Below are 6,000 nucleotides of genomic sequence, written 5' to 3'. Positions count from 1 at the left end.
TCTTCATGTGTCTGTTCATGTTCTAGCTCAGGGGCTTTAGCTACTCTTAAACACAGGGAAACCAAGTCTCCCACACAGCCATGCCAGGAAGGACTCGTGGAGAATTTGCCCAGTCCCCAAGCAGTTCCAGGGCAGAACCCGAAATAGGATCTGAAAGTAAGTCAGGAGTCCTATTGACTCAGCTGTCAGCCACGCTCACACACTCAACCACAGCACACTCTTGCACACACGCCCAGCTCACACCTGTATAACCTAGCGGCTAAACACAAAGACACAGGCACTAAACTGCTGAGATTGGTTGGCTGCCCAATCTTCTGATGTGTGTGGCCTTGGACAGGTCACCTAACCCCTCTGACCTTTGGTTTCCTCATCAAGGAAATTAGGGGCAATAATAATACAGTGCAGTGTTGCTGAAAGACTTGGTGAGATAACAGAGGGAAAGCAGTGACTGTAGTTTGTAGCAGTGGGCTGCAAACTCCCAAGCTTTGAAAAGGGAAAGGACGAGGTGGGCCCTATGAATGTTCTAACTTGTGGGGGACGGGGCCGAGAGATCTAGACTCTAATGGCAGGTATGCTTCGGACTCCCTCACTGTGTACCTACAGGCTGGTCCTTGGGCTGCCCAGGCCTCACCAGCCCTGTCTATCCTATAGGGAACATGCTGGAATGTTTATCAGAGCTTTTCATCAAGCATTGCCTCACTGGGGCTTCATGCCCAGGGGTGCAAGGTGGAGGCAGTGCCTACAAGGGCATAGGTCCAGTAGGTGGCCCAGCTTTTTCCTCCCTGGAGATATGGACACCTGCTTACCCTCTTTCAGGAAGAGGCTGTCAGAGACTTGCCTTCTCTTCCATAGCTCTGCAAAGAGCCCTGGGGCTGCTGGAGTTCTGGGAAGAGATACCAGAGAAGACCAGCTACAAGCGCGAGACTAGCAACAAGCACGTTAGTCCTTGGCCCTACCTTTCTACCAGGCCCGGAGCAGCTCAACAAAGCCTGGGGCAGTGGTGAGCACAAGAGAATAATATGGAGGCTCCCCGGGGTGATTCTTGCCTGAGGTAGCAAAACATGAAATCCCATGTTTCCTGCCAGGGGCTATAGCCGTCTGGGAATCAGACATGAGAAGAGTCCTAACATGGCCTCCGCTTTCTTCAAGTTTTTCCTTCAGTACCATTGTCTCTATAATACTTCAAGCCAGCCTTGCCTCGCAGTCTTAACTCTCCTTATGTGAGTTTTCTTTTTCTTTTTGTTTTTTAGCTCTTACCACTTTCTCTCAAAGTATAAAAGTTACTACTATATTCGTTGTTTATTGTGCATTCATCTCTTTCTACATAGGAAAGTAAGCTCTCCGTGGGCAGGGAATATATTTCATGTTGTTTATTTGAAAGATCAACACTTATGATATAGGCTAGGGCATGGCAAGAACTCTTGCCTCTGCCCACCGCATTGCTGAGTGTATGGCAGACTCTAAAACGCAAGGTTGACTAGACCCCACCCCTGCCAAGCCCCTCCAAGTAAGCTACAGAATACACTTCAAATGCCTAGGTCTCCTCAGTCAGCCGCTCTTATGGCTTCGTCTCTTAAGTCACTAACACGCCTGCCCTCTGGGAAGCTTCTCTCATCCTGTTGCCTTTTCTGGTGTAGCTCGGCTCTTTCTGACCTCCAGCCTCTCTGAAGCCTCACAAACCTTTACTCAGCCCCTCCTTTCTGCCTAACTCCCCTCTTGGAAGCCTTTTCCAAAGAGATGATAACTTCAAGCACTCCCTGCCTCTCTCTGATCTCCCCTGACCCTTGCCTGCTCTCAGTGCTTCCCAAACTCCCTAAAGGCTCTGGCCCAGGGTATCTGCGATATCTTGGTTCAGGGTACCTGCAATCTTTGTACGAATCTTCCTCAGAGAGTCAGAGGCCCCTTGAGGGTGGGGACCCACCACTTCTTAGTGACCTTTATGTCTCCAATGCCCGGCCATAGCATAGTTTCATGACAGAGCGGTGGATGAAGGTTTCAATGCATAGGCACTATCATCATCTACGTTAGCAAACGTCCTATGGGAGAAAGTGTTTCCTAATGGCAATATTGCGTGTGCTAGGATACCAGCTTCTTTTGCCTTGGGCTAGAATTCTATCACCTGGACGAGGCCAGTCTCATTATTATCACGTGGAAAACTAACACAGCTTCACCTTGCTGCCTGCCAGCTAGACCTATTGTGCCTGCACGTATCATCTATCTAATCTGTCGCCTGTATGCATGCGCCCCTGAGATACTGCCTCTGTACCTGTCTTCTATGACTCTGAGACAGCTCAGAAAGGGATCGCCTCAGCCGGCACAGGTGTATTCCCACACCCACGAGCCACATGGATTGAAGCGGTAACTTAGAGCTTTGGAACCCCAATGCCCTCGTCTGTAAAAGGTAGGGGTGGCAATGAGCCCTTCCTCATAGAGTGGTGAAATTAAATCAACCGATTCCCTGTAAGCACTGGTGACAGCAAACATTTGTTGCATGATGGCACTTCTTACAACACTCATTCATACCATGGTATTCGTGAGAAGATTTGAACAGCTGAACGAATGCCATAAAACTGAAAATGATCAAACATGTATTTGAAAAGAAATCGAGATAAAGTAAAACTGAGGTTAAGAAAATCATCAACCCAGGGGCGTGACAAGATGCCTTTGGCCTTGGCTTGCCTGAAAGTCACACGAGCAAAGGAAACGCTATCAGTGATAAGCACCAAGACATCTGGAACAGGGACAGAAACCAGGGATGCCTGAGCATGCCTCTCTCTTGATCCTTCACAAGGAGAACCCCAGGAGGCACTGACAGATAGCAGAGCGCCAGGCCGACTTTCACATGATGCTCCCTCTAGCCCACCTACTAGAAGGATCTGTGACAACTCTTCAAGAAAAATGACAGATAATGACAGCCACCACTTACTCTATGCTAGGCATCAAATTTCCCCAAATAAATGCAGGAGGCAAGCGCCATTATTAAACCTTGGCTATACAGAGAAGCTGAGGTCTGGGAAGACCCACAGGCAGGAAGTAGGAGGAGGTAAACCCGTTTCTCTGCTCCTAGAGCCCGGGGTTGACAGTTACATCTTCTCCTGCCTCCTGGAAGGTCACATGTGCTACCACAAGCTCAGTGGACAACTCTCTGCTGAGATGCCTCATGGTAAGGATAGCAGAAGACTTGAGGACAGAGACTCCACAGCCTGCCTGATAGGCATCGATGCTCAACACTGTTTCTTCAGGCTAAGCGAGCAGTCAGGTGGGGGCATCAGGCATTTCCGGACTGAGTTCTTCGAAGCCATCCTGCACCTTGAGAGTTGTGAGTTGCTCATGCGCAGTAAAATCCTGGGCACCCTTCCGAGCCAGGCTAAAGGGGGCACTTAGAGGGATGTAGAAATCCACGGGGAGAAGCTCCCAGAGGACTGGAGGGTAATCCTAGACAGGGCATTTCCCCACTGAAAACAGTCTGCAAAGCCTCCAATGTGCTAAATTCCCTACCATCGAGCCAGGCCTGCAGCTATTTCTGTCTGGAATGCTTTCAAAGCAGGCGTTACCAATTGCCACTGTGGCCATTTAAAAACTCTCAATAAAACACCCCTAGAACATCTAATTTAGGCAATATAGCTTCCCGGTGAACCCTCCAAGATGAATTAGTTGCAAATTGCACCCGCAGGTAACTGAATGATTTGACCTGCTGTATTAAATTGTTGGAGAAAAACCAATTGAATGCTGGGGGCCGTCTGCCAACGCTGATGATCTCGGGTTTCGGGTAGTTGATCTTAAGTCCTGCTTTCTGACAATAATTGGGCAGTAGGATCAATTGTCTGTTACAGTCAATCCTAGAGCATGACAATAAAGCCATATCAACAGCAGAGAGGAAAATACTGATCTTTCTCTTCTCCCTTGCAGGGGGCCCAGCACAAGCAGCCAGTCTGCCCAGAAATCACATGGAGTCATTCAAACTCAAGTTCAGAAGAAAAAGGGGGGCAGCAGTGGCAAAATCTATATACCTCTTAAATGTGGTATCTGATTTCCCAGGAGGCCAGCCTTTCCTGCTAGCCCTGATTTATAGTTTTAAATGTAGAGCGTTTGGTAGACAAGTGCCTGCAAAACCCTGGCCCCTGGGTCACAAACAGAAGAAGAGCAGAGAGGAATAATCCCAAAGGGCAGGACTAGGTGCCCAAATGGTTAAGAGCCTTTGTACCAGGCCAGCTCTAAGGTCCCATCGGCTTCACAGGGATGATCACACTTTAATGACCCTCCCTATGCCACCTCCCGAGACTTGTCACAGGTACACTGCTTCTCTAAGTGCTGGCTTGACCCCAACCACTTTAAGATGTAAGCATTTGTAGAAACACGCGTGTGGATGGGTAACTGTTTTCTGGGACAGGGGCTCATTCTATGTGGTAGGAGCTTCTGGCAAATGACTTGAAAGCCAACAAATCACTTGGGCGTTCCAGAAGCCCTCAGTCACGTAGTGCATTGCAGGATGAGAAACAAGGGGAAGGGGCTATTTAGGGAACTCAGACTTTATGCTGGAGCTACTGAGGAGCCAGAGGTTTCCAAGGGAGGCTAAAAACGACAGTGTGGTGGAGAGGCCAAAGGCAGAGTCAGACGATGCGGCTTAATGCTTGACCTGCAGGTCGCTAGCAAGGTGAACTGTGGCACGTTACATAATATCTCTGAACCTCAGACAGTCATCTGCGAAATGAGGCAGCAGCCATGACAGCATGGAAAGCTGTTGCGCAGCTTGCGTAAACTACTCACATGGCGTGCTTAGAAGAGCGCCTGGCGCAGTCACCGCTCCCTCAGTGTTGGCCTGCTTCCTGATGAGCTCAGTGTCACTGACTCGGTGACACTGAGCAGTTGGGCTGCTTCAGGCCTGGCTCTTGAATGCTTTCTGTTCATCCTCAGAAATTCATGAGCTGGGTGTGACTTCTCTCCCATTTCATAGATGAGCAAACTGAGGCTCAGAGAGCTTAAGCAACTCACTGGAATGTGAGGTAGTAAAAAAAAAGCAGAGCTTCCGTGTGTAGGAGTGTACTCAGAGGGGAAACTGGGAGTAGGGTGAGCCTGGGGGACAGGCAAAGCAGAGACTGTGGGGAGCTGGACAAAGAGCAACAGCAGCAGGAGAGAAAAATAGGACAAATGGGGGTGTGGCCTGGGCTTCTGCCCATCTAGGCGGAGCTGAAGTTCCTAAAGGCCCACCTTGGCCTCCACCAGCATTGAGAGAGTTATACCTTCTGCAGGAGGTAAAGAGCACTCTCTGCTTAGCAGGCACAGGGCCCTGGGTTTGAGTGCTAGCAATGCCAGGAAAGAAGACACTTGTTGGGAACACTTGGAGACAGAGGCTGTAGTGAGATCATGTCTCGGCAAACAACAATCGGTGGGACACAGGCCTTGTCAAAAGGCTAGATATAAGTGGGGACTGGGTAGAATTATGTTCCAGCTATGGCCAAGATAGCACCAATCAGGAGATGAAGCATAGGCGTGGCGTGGCTGGAGTCAGTAGCCACTGCCTTAGTCCAATGGCCTAGGCCGCTCGCCCTCAGCCCTCACTTTATTTTGCCGTGAGTTAAATAAAGAGACAGTCTTCTGGTGTTTCTGACTAGAGTCGAGCGTGAAAGCATGGCAAGCAGGGGCAGAAGCAAGGTGAAAGAGCCAGGTGGACATGGCCTCAGCCAACCAAACTTCTGTCTGCCTGTCACTGACACAGCCTACCCGATGTCGCCAGCAGCCCACCCCAGGAACACTGTGACCCTGAAACAGGGACTGCCTTCCTCTTCCCCACAGAGATTTATGGCATGTTGGCCCTGAGTACCAAAGGCTAGGGCTGGCGGAAGAGGAATTCTTTGTGGCCACCACCAGCAGCCACAACTTCTTGCTTGCTATCCCCACCCCCACCCACGCAAGCTCCCGAGTGAAGACTGAATAAGCACAGGCAGCTGGGCCCTGTCTGGTGTTTGGGGTTGGCCCATGGAGGGCATGCTGGCAGCCCCT

This window comes from Arvicola amphibius, chromosome X (genome assembly GCF_903992535.2).
Source record: "Arvicola amphibius chromosome X, mArvAmp1.2, whole genome shotgun sequence".
In the NCBI taxonomy this organism is placed as follows: Eukaryota; Metazoa; Chordata; class Mammalia; order Rodentia; family Cricetidae; genus Arvicola; species Arvicola amphibius.
The sequence above is the reverse complement of the archived record's forward strand: the minus strand, read 5'-3'. Positions refer to the sequence as shown.